We start from the raw sequence: 11740 nt of genomic DNA on the forward strand, positions 1-11740 counted from the left end.
CAATGGTAAAAGCCCTGCCCCTATTTATGACTTGTGAACCGTTCATCGTAGACGCTTGTGAGAAGCATCATTGGTCACAGCAGCGAGTTCCTGTTTCATTTTTTGGGTTAGCCCTGCCCACTATACTTAAGCAGCACCCCCTTTCATAACAAATTAACCGTTTCTTGTAGACACTTTTGGAAGGCATCATTTGTCTCAGCAGAAAGTTCCCTTTTCATCAGTGACAATTTGCCCCTACCCCCAATGGTAAAGGCCCTGTCCCCATTTATAACTCATCAACTGTTTGTCATTGCCTCATGTTGGAGGCATCATTACACTTAGCAGATAGTTGCTGTTTTACTGATGTGGGTTAGCCCTGCCTCTTTACTTCTGCCACGCCAATTTTCAGAATTCAAGAACCGTTTCTCTTAGAGTCTTGTAGGAGGCAGAATTTGTTTTACATTTCTGAGGGTTTACCCGTCCTCTAAACTTAAGCCACGCCCCACAAAACTGTCTCGTCCCTGGGTGGGCTTGAACCACCAACCTTTCGGTTAACAGCCGAACGCGCTAACCAATTGCGCCACAGAGACCACTGCTGATGGTAAATTCTTCACCTTTTTTTTTTTTTCATACTCCAATTCAGTTGTCATTGAATTGTGTTGTACTTTTTCCCATGTGGACACATATTTGCCTCAAATGCCACATATTTATATAATGGTAAAGGCCCTGTCCCCATTCATAACTCATCAACTGTTTGTCATAGCCTCATGTTGGAGGCATCATTACACTTAGCAGATAGTTGCTGTTTTACTGATGCCACTTACTTCTGGATGGGGGTTGGGTGCACATGCGGTGCGCACATTAGCAGGGGGGAGAGGGTTAGCCGCCACAGATAGGCGGCTCGGCAAGGCCAGCCCCTGCATCACCACCGCATTGTCCCCTTCTTCTTGGGATTGCGGTGGATGTCACAGAGCCTGATAAAGATGGTCTCAATCAGCCAGCAGCAATCTGGCCACTGGGCAAGCGGGGCAGTGGTGGTGAGTGCATGCCTCTTCACACTCTCTACCCCTGGAGTGAACTCCTGCCTCTTCTTGGGAGACCTGAACCTCCCTGTGTCCAGCCTGGTCTGGTGTCTGGCAGCAAAAAACACTTTCTGCTTGTCATAGTCCAGCAGGTTCTGCCACAGCAACAATGTTGCTCACCTAAGCATCGAGATAAATAAACAGCACATGAGAAGACAAAAACATGTGTAAGTGTGAACATTTATGACACAGACTGAAAATAAAGTAGCAAGGCTATAAATGCTCCTGACATGTTGGTTGTTAAGGACAAGAGAGAGCTGATTTCTCAACTCCACCAGACACTCTGCCAAGCTGTCCACTCTGTCCATGCCTGCCATGCCAGAGTCATCCACAGCCTGCACAAAATAACAGAGATGAGAAACAAAATTTGAGGACAGTGAGATGTGACAAAACACAGATACAGTGATTTTATTTCTTTACAAATAATGATGTATTTATATACCCTGGACTCATCAGGAGGTACCAAATCAAGTGCTGAGGAGACACCTGGCTGCGGCATGGTGGCAGCCTGGGAGGGAGAAGCAGGAAGAGAGGAGGCAGCAGCCTGGGAAGAAGAAGCAGGAAGAGAGGAGGCAGCAGCCTGGGAAGAAGAAGCAGGAAGAGAGGAGGCAGCAGCCTGGGAGGAAGAAGCAGGCAGAGAGGATGCAGCAGCCTGGGAGGAAGAATCAAGCAGAGAGGAGGCAGCAGGGAAGAGGAGAGTAGTTCTGAGGAGGAACAAGGCAAGGAAGAGACAGAGAAACTTGGGTCATTGAGGAGACTTGACAGTGTATATTCCTCGAAGCCCTCGTCTTCTTCTCCTTCCTTGCCCTCATCCACATCCTCCAGCATGTTCTCAATCTCCTCTGAGTCTGGGTTGACTTTAATGGGCTTTCTAGTCTGACTCAGCAGGTAGTCAACACCAAGCAGCTCTCCTATGGAAAATAACAGAGATATATTAATATGCTTTGGCAATTGGAATGATACAAATAAAGCCTTGTTGAACTTAAGTAGGAACAGCCAAACACCAAAAGTATTATGTAGCAGATATCAATTATATATACCAGTGTATTTGGCAGGTGGTCTAAAGGTTGGCACACATTCTCGGCCAGACACCTTCAGGCTGTTGGTATTGACACTTTGGGCCACATCCCCAGAGTAGGTGAGGAGACATGACTGCTTGCAAAAAGTGCAACTAACTCAAAAATTTTAATTTGGGCTCTTAAACATCAGATCTTTATCAACAAAAGCTGGATTGGTTAATGATTTAATATCAGATAATAAGATTTATTTATTTTGTCTCACTGAAACCTGGCTGAGACATGAAGAATATGTCAGTCTAAATGAATCCACTCCACCTGGTCATATTAATACTCACTTCTTCGAGGCACATATTTGACTCAAACCTCTTGATCAATCCTAAACCTAAACTAAACTAAACTATAACTCTTTTGAAAGCCTTGTTCTTACGCTCTCAAACCCAACATGGAAAACAATAAAGCCAGTTTTATTTGTTACTGTGTACCGCCCTACTGGTCCGTATTCAGTGCTGTGATTAAATTTAAGGAAGTGATTCCATCAGCACTTAATTCAGGTTTCTTTTCAGCACTGTAGCCAGGCTGACAGAGTCACAGCTCTACAGAGCCTTCCATTCCTATATCTCTCAGTAGTGACGACTTCATTAGTTTCTTTAAGCATAAAATTATAATTATTAGAGATAAATTAATCACCTGCTGCCCTCAACCGGTACTGACTTATCTTTAACCACCTAGAACCCTGAAATATATCTAGACTGTTTTACTCCAATCAACCTTAACCAACTAACTTCAACAATCTCATCGTCAAAGCCAGGGGTGTCAAACATAAGGCCCGGGGGCCAAAACTGGCCCGCCAAAGGGTCCAATCCGGCCCGCGGATGACTTTGCAAAGTGTAAAAATGAGTTGTTTTGATGATAAAGTAAAGTACTGTTCCAGATACCTGTGACAAAATGTGTTGTGCCTTTGTAGACACACTGTGACCTGTATGTTGTAATGCACATGTGTAAATGATAAACTGAGGTATAATATTGTTGAAATTGCTCCTTTTTTTTGTTCATAATGTTTTGTAAAAAGATAGTTCATTAAATGTGAAAGTTTTCAGTATTTACTTGTACTTTCTTGCACTAAAATGAAGGGAAACATGTGAGTTGTAGTTATTTACAGGCTATTATACTGTGATGTTACTGGTCCGGCCCACTTGAGATCAGATTGTGCTGCATGTGGCCCTTGAACTAAAATGAGTTTGACACCCCTGGTCTGAGCCATCAACCTGTCTTTTAGACCCGATTCCAACTAAACTGTTTAAAGAAGTTTTACCCTAAATTAATTAACACCTCGTTATTAAATATGATCAACCTGTCTCTATTATCTGGTTACGTATCACAATCCTTTAAAATAGCTGTAATAAAACCACTTCTTAAAAAGCCTAGTCTTGATCCAGAGGTTTTAGCCAACTATAGGCCGATATCTAACCTACCCTTTCTTTCTAAAATCCTTGAGAGCAGTTGCAAAACAGTTGTGTGATTTTTACATAATAATAGTTTATTTGAGTTTTTTCAATCTGGATTTAGAGTTCATCATAGCACAGAGACGGCACTGGTGAAAGTTATCAATAACCTTCTATTGGCATCAGACAAAGGACTTGTCTCTGTTCTTGTCTTGTTAGACCTCAGTGCTGCTTTCGACACTGTTGATATTTATTATATATATATATATATATATATATATATATATATATATATATATATATATATATATATATATATATATATATATATATATATATATATATATATATATATATATATATATATACATATATATTATAAAAAGGATAGCATGTTTTGTTAGAATTTTTACGTCAACAAGGACACAAAGTTAGTAAGAATAAACTACAATTGTTAAAATCCTCGAGGAGAGGAATAAAACTTTACAAGCACCTAAACCAGACTAAGAGACAAATGATGTAATTTCTGTAGAAGCGGAGTGCCACTCATGCACTATTAACTAATCCTCTGTCAAAACTGATTCATGAAAACCCTATGTCAGCATCTGATAAGATAATATGGAATGAAACGGCTGATGAATCATTTAAGGAAATAAAGAAAGTTTTGGTAAACTCATCTGCTTTAGTATTTTCAGATTATAAGAAACCTTTTATTTAAACAGCAGACTCATGGCATTAGTATTGACACAGAAACATGGAGATAAGAATAGACCAGTGGTTTACTACTCCTCACAATTAGACCCAGTAGATAAGGCAAAGCCTGACAGCAAGCGGTAATGCAGCTTCAATGGCAATTCAGCCCTCTGCATCAAGTGTTATTCAGACCATTGACTTTAACAGTAACACATGCAGTGTGTGATATAATTAAGTAAATGTATTCTCTTGTGTAATAACTGACAAATGCACGTGTTTACATAGCTCATGTGAAGAAAAGTTAGGTACTATATGTATTAAATAAAGCTCATACTTAGACTTGTTGTAAGAAACTCAACTCACTCATAACTGTTTTATATCAGGGATTATTGTGACTAACTGAATGCATAATATGGGAGCGCCCCTCAAAGAGACATTCGAAGACCCCGTAGGATGTGACGTGATGACGTCAGACGTCAAGTGCGACCAATAGGAGAAGACAACAACGACAGAAAATTATATATACACGGATGTAACTAGAAAGCCGGACCATGCTGTGGAACAGCAGAGAGAGGAGGGCTGTTAAACAAGATGGTCACCCAGCTGGGTATATTTTCCATGCTTGTCTTATCATATTAATAAATACTTTGTTAAACAAGAAGTTTGTTAGATTTATTTGCTGCATTTACTGTCCTCCAAATTGAACACTAACAAGTGTCAGTTTTGTTGGTACAGAACAAAATCACCTGTATGGCACCAGGCATGCATAGCAGTTTTGTTTTCCCAACCGCACCTAACTGTAGAAAAACTGTACAACTTTGATCCCATCTACATTGTTACCAACAGCTAGAGACGGAGAACCACATGACTGTACGACAGAGACGGACAAGAAACTTTACCAAGACCAGACTTGACTGACACTCCCTAAGAGAAACCAGAGATAGAAATGTTTGTTAACGGATCATGTAAAATAATCTTACAAATGCCACAAGATTTCTGTAGTGACACAGACCGAAGGATTAAAAGCAGAAGCCCTAACTAATCATCTGTCAGCACAGGAGCAGAACTAATCGCATTGACAGTGACATGCAGACTAGGAAAATATAAAGTTGTAAATATCTACACGGACAGTAACTATGCATTTCCAACATTACATGTGTTTGCTCAACAGGGACAGAATAGAGGTATGGGAACATTGACTAACAAACCTATTAAACATCACAATCTAATAGAAGACTTTTTAGAGGCAGTACAGCTACCAAATTATATTGCTGTACGTAAATGCACGACACATACGACAGGAACAGTTCTAGTTTCAGTAGGCAACAATATGTGAATGAGAAGACAGACACACCAGAACATAGACTGAGAGATATTAAAAGATATGCAGAATGCAGCTACAAAGTAAGAGAAAGCTGTTTGGACTAAGAATAATTGCATACAAAGATGACATTTGAAAGAGTACTTGACCAGAGAAGAATGTGCATGTGTTTTGAGCCACGGTATTGACCATGTCTCAAAAGGAGGGATGATTATATAAATAGAGAGTATATTCATAGCATTTGACTTTAACCTCTTACAGGGTGAGGGAATTTACACGTAAATACCTACGAACGACATACCCAAAGTAAATTGAAAGCTGCTCTTCAACCATTTGCACCAGCTGCATGATTTTGGTCTCATTCAAAAGATAACTCTCTTTGTGTTCTTGCAAAACATTGATTAATCACTCCAAGAGCTTCTGGCACTGAGTAATAGTGGTCTGAATATACTGAATTTGAAGAAAATACACTCCTCCGTTTGTTGTTGATAAAGATGCCTGAAGATGGGTATAGCTGGTAGGTATGGACTGGAAAACACAATAAAAACATAGAACCAAGTGTTATGAAGTAAAACTTCCAGTTTCAGATAAAATGGATAAAAACTTAATTTATTAGACATATCTTTCTAAGAGTAACACCAGACGTACACAAACTGTGCATGTGTACATATATTTATTAATAAAATATTATTTTTATTTATTTATAAATAACTATTATATACCCATATTCCCTGTTAGTAATCACACAGAGTAAGTGAAGTATAAACAAAAAAAAATATGTTTTCTTTGTATTTTCTTCTGAACAATAAATACATTTTATTTTGTAAAAACAAACCAAAGGAAGTGACGCATCTAACAATGTCTATACGATGCCGGGAGGCTGAGCTGCTCCTGGCTCAGCCTGTAACAAAAGAAGTGGGTGGGCACTACCTTATTAAGTTGACACTCATTGGCTCATGAAGCTCCGATTGGCTCAAATGAAGTGTCAATCTAACGCTGAGAGTCCGCGCTAAAACCAGGAAGTGTCTGAACCGCGATGAGCGCACGAGATATTAAGTTATGACTGTTTATGATCACACAATGTAAAATCAGCTGATTTCACAGATTGCAACACCTGTTCATGGGCTTTTATCGATGTGACGATGTTCATGGTGGATATCCTTTTACCGGAGACGAACGTGTGGACAACTGGCAATGGCTTAGGAGCTTTTTTTTTTTTCAATATTGCTGAAAAGAGGATATTTATGAGGCTTTATAGTAGGGGTGTCAAACTAATTTTAGTTCAGGGGCCACATGCAGCCCAATTTGATCTCAAGTGGGTCGGACCAGTAAAATCATAGAATAATAACCTGTAAATAACGACAACCCCAAATGTTCACCTTTGTTTTAGTACAAAAAAGTACAAAGTACATTCTGAAAATATTCACATTTAATTAACTATATTTTTACAAAACATTATGAACAACCTGAAAATTCTTAAGAAAAATAAGTGCAAATTCAACAATATTATGCCTCAGTTTATCATTTACACATGTGGACAACATACACATCAGTGTGTCTACAAAAGCACAACACATTTGGTCACAGGTATCTGGAACTGAACAGTATAATATTTTACTTTATGATCAAAACAACTCGTCACGCTATAGAAATTATTTTTAAATATACATTAATTTCCACATGTGTGTAGTAATCCTGATCACCTGAACTGACACCACACCACACAAACTAAAGTGGGAACTATTCAGGAAGAAGGTTAAGTTATCCCGCTGCCTTGTAAATGTATAAAATGTATACATAAAATACATAAAGGTTGTGGCTCTTTGTACTGAAGCTGCTGACTGACATGTCACAATGTTCAATGTCTTAAAATATTTCCAAAATAAGTATTCATTTTCACAGAAATATATTGTTCATGGTGCAAAAGTGTCTGAAGCAGCATTTGCAATAAGTGCAGTATGGCAGGCTATAGGTAACGTCTTCATCACTGAGGAGGCTGTCAAGCTGACGGTGATTCAGACCTCTGGCTCGGATGAAATTAACAGTTCGGACAACCACTGCCATGACTTGATCCATTTTTAATGACTTGCAACACAATGCTTCCTGGTGCAAAATACAGTGAAATGTCCAAAAACCATGTCCTCCATTTGCAGCCTGTACTTTCTCTCTGAATTTTGTCATAACACCTGCTTTTTCCCCAACCATTGATGGCACGCCATCTGTAGCCACGCTAACAGCACGGGCCCAGTCCACTCCGACCCGGTTTTCACGAACTCACCCTCAGTCTGGCTTTGATGCTAATGCTATTTGGCTAGCAATAAGGTAGCTAGCTTTCACTGCTGCATCGCCGATATCTCGGTTACGGGTAAAAACAGACTGCTGCTTCTCCAGACCCGCTAACAATTCATTTACCTTCTCAGTTGTCCTTGCAAGCTGTTGTATTTTTCGCCATAATGAGTCTCATAGTGGCGCCGAATATTATATTCTTTGAGTCCTGAAACCTGCTGCGAACACACAGCTTTCCCACTCACCATTGTGAATAAAAAGAAAACGGTCCATTTTTCTTGGAAAAGTCTACACTCTGTGTCCACTTTTCACATTTTGGGTAATGACGGTGCCACAGAGTGTAATGTTGACAGAACCCGCCAGCTCCAGAAGTTATTTTACCGGTAGCTCCAGCATCAACAGTTTGCTTGCTTGACAGTGTTGTGTGCGACCCCCAGTGGACACATTTGAAATAACAGTTACTTTCATTGAAAAATTGCAGTTAATGTCTTCTCTGTAATCTTTACACTTTGCAAAATCATCGTATGTTTGACACCCCTGCTTTATAGGTAAGTGGGCTCAAAGTTATGATTTTGAGTGTACTTGCTAGTTTGAGGAGCTGATTGTACCTGCTGTTGTGATTTTCATCTAAATATCTAAATGGACGAGATTCTATGCTTTCCAAAAACATTTTAAAAAATTCAGAATTAAAAAATGTACATGTACATGGTACAATAAAACTCCACCCGTTAAGAGGCTTTTAAGGCCAAATGCCGACTCCAGAATATCCGTTTCAGCACATTTGCATGGATTTTATTGTATTAAATAAATATGAAGGAAAGAATATTGTTTAACAATAGTAGAGATATATATAATGGGTTGAAGTATTTTCAACACATAGCAGACGCAATGACAGTAACTAAAGCGTTTTCAGCTAAATTAACTGTAAAATAATGTAATGTTAGCAAAAGATATAATAATAAGCTTTATTTGTATAGCACCTTCCATATAATAATTGTAGCCCAAAGTGCTTCACTGCAAAAAAAATAAGCCAGAAGAACATTAACAGTACAATTATCACAGTGTTGATGTAAATGAGTGTGAAATAGCAGAATAAAAATGGTATGAAATAGCATTCGTAATGATGCCAAGTTTCCCTATCTGTGCCGGGAAAACTATCGGAGCCATATTTTGTAATGTACCACAAAAGAATAAGTAGTGATAATGAGACATTTTGTAAACGATATCATAAGAACATTAACAACAACAACAATGTTTGGTGTACAGGGAAAAGTAAATATGCACATTTTACCAAGTGCAAGAGGCTTATTGCCATTTGAGGTGTTTTTATGACAGGCCCTATTATATTCCAGCTATGAGAGGACTTATGGACAAACAATTGCATTCAGAAATAGAAGAAGAAATGTCATAACTGTAAGAAGAAAAGATATTATGAAATTTGTTTTGTCACATACAGAAGAGAAGGAGAGTCCAGTGAAAACAGGAGATCGCTTTCCTAAAGATCAGCAAAAGGAAGATGGGATGGACTGTTTCAAGTGCTATTGACCCCCAGCAGTCAGAGTTAAAGAGAGAGCATCTTGGAATCACCTGACACATTGTAAAAGGGTAAATATACCACCCAGTACCTGTGAAAGATACTGACTCTCCATAGAAGCAGAAACTGGACCTCTTCGTGGTGAAGTCTGGCTACAAAGGGAGGTGTTAACCCTAGGGGACACTTGTCTCAACCCCAGTGAAGAAATAACACACCTAAAGTGTTAGAAGGGGACTGTGAAAAGGAGGTCAGAGTAACCACAGGAGGGTGAGTATGGCCCTGTACCAGAGACTCAGAAATAACCAGCAAACATATTTAGATCATGTTGCAATGGTGTTCTCACACATCTGGTGGGAAACATGGAACCTGAAGAACTTCAAAAGCTAAGATCACAGTCAGCACAACCACATTCAAGTTGATTTCTGTGACGTAATAACCTGTCCATCTCTAACAATATGCAAAACAGATCAGGTGGGCAGATGAGCACATCTGCTACACGGAGAGGAGGACACTCAGTTCCCCCTGGAGTGGGAGCTGGAGTAAGGCAGTATGGTCAACACTAGTGATGTGTCCTTTCATGTCGAGGCTTCGAAGCGTGTGTCGAGTAATCACGGAAGATTTTGGTGAGGCGCGTATTGAGGCTTGTGTCGATGACGTATGTGATGACGTTTGAAGACTCGCCAACCTGCCGTACCACGTGACTGATTCAGGAACAGGTTTGTGAGTTTGGCGTGCGATTCGAATTATAAGGGGGAGCGAACCGCAATTGAGCCCCCTCATAATCAACACTTTATATAACCGCAAATTTGTGGGTTGCTGTCGTAGTATGCATTGTTGTTGTTGGTATTGCGTTTGTATTGGATCATTATGGAGCCAGCCAACTAGCGAAACAATTATGCACGCCAGCATCATCTTCCTTGTGAGCAAGTAAAGATACCAAATCTAAATCTGTTGAAAGAATAATGTATATCCAACGTGTACATTACACATCCCGTAGCGCGTAGAGCAGGCGACCAACATTCAAATGCTTGCCGCAGCGGCCCGGGGTTCGAAACAGACCTGCTGCTATTTGCTGCATGTCATTCCCCTTCTCTCTGTCCAATCTTAAACTGCACTATCATTTAAAGCACTCTCTTCTCAGTAACACGTAATAACATTAATCTTTATTTTTAAATAGAACATTATATTCAGTCTTATATGTGTGCGTCAAAGAATTTTCAGGGCAAAGATACTTTAAATCCACTGCAGTCTTGCACTTCGCCGGTTTTACATTTATTGTCCACTTGATGGTGGAGTAGAGCAAATGAAGCACTGTGAAGCTTCGGCCCATGAGCGAACCAATTGGATGGAAAGCTTCAATGCTTCAATGCTTCAATGCTTCAATGCTTCAATGCTTCAATGCTTCAATGCTTCAATGCTTCATGAAGCTTCATCTCACCATCACTAGACTTTATTACAGGAAAGCTTACAAAATTGCAAAGTAACAAATAAAACCGAAAAGACCAGACCAGACCAGACCAGAGGGTGAGACGAGGTAGCCACAAGGGGAAAACACCATGTAACATGAATGACAACCAGACAAGGAGCACTGGGACAGACAGGGATATATACACACAACCACTAAACGATGGAACGGGACACAGCTGGGAGAGAAAGGCAAATACACACATGGAAACTAATCAACAATCACAAAAGGAGGGAAAACACAGAGACCGGAAGTACAACTAGACATGACACAAGGGGGAGTGAACACATCAAAATAAAACAGGATATAAAAAATCACGATCATGACATCAGAGCCATATTTTGAAAGCATGAGATCAACAATGGGTCCCTGTGGCCTTTCAACTGGTTTACTCCCTTTGCTACCAATTCTTGGTAGTCTTCCCGTGGTAACACAGTCTATTTGATCTCAGGTTTTTCAAAAGTACACACTCTGAAATGTATCGAAGTTACCTTTACACATTTACAAGCATTTAGTCAAATATATATTAAAAGGCTAATAGTAAAGAGATAAAATAGCAGCTTTAATAAAAGCATTAAATGAGTTTAAAGTGGCATAAAGTAGCAGCATTAAAGATTGTATAAAATATCACCATTAAAAGACTAAAGTAAAGAGATATGTTTTTAGCTTACTTTTGAAGATATTGAGCGAGCTTGCCTCCCTAATGTCTGCAGGTAAAGTGTTCCATAGCTTTGGTGCATAATTGCAAAAGGCTGCATCCCCGATTTTCTTTTGGATGTTTCTGGGAACATTTAATAAACCAGTAGTGGATGATCGCAATGTTCTTGGGGGCACATAGTTGATTAAAAAGTTGGCAGTGTAACTTGGTCCGGTTCCGTTTAGGGCTTTGTATACAAGAAGGAGGCCCTTAAAGTCAATT

The 11740-nt window shown here is 39.5% G+C and overlaps 1 non-coding gene across 1 annotated transcript; it reads right to left on the reverse strand.

Annotated features, from left to right (window-relative positions):
- Positions 1-495: 495 nt before the first annotated feature.
- trnan-guu (transfer RNA asparagine (anticodon GUU)) lies at positions 496-569 on the reverse strand. The gene has a single exon. It is a non-coding gene; the product is annotated as a tRNA-Asn (tRNA).
- Positions 570-11740: the final 11171 nt, after the last annotated feature.

The sequence above is a fragment of the Cottoperca gobio genome, unplaced genomic scaffold (assembly GCF_900634415.1).
Source record: "Cottoperca gobio unplaced genomic scaffold, fCotGob3.1 fCotGob3_292arrow_ctg1, whole genome shotgun sequence".
Lineage (NCBI taxonomy): Eukaryota > Metazoa > Chordata > Actinopteri > Perciformes > Bovichtidae > Cottoperca > Cottoperca gobio.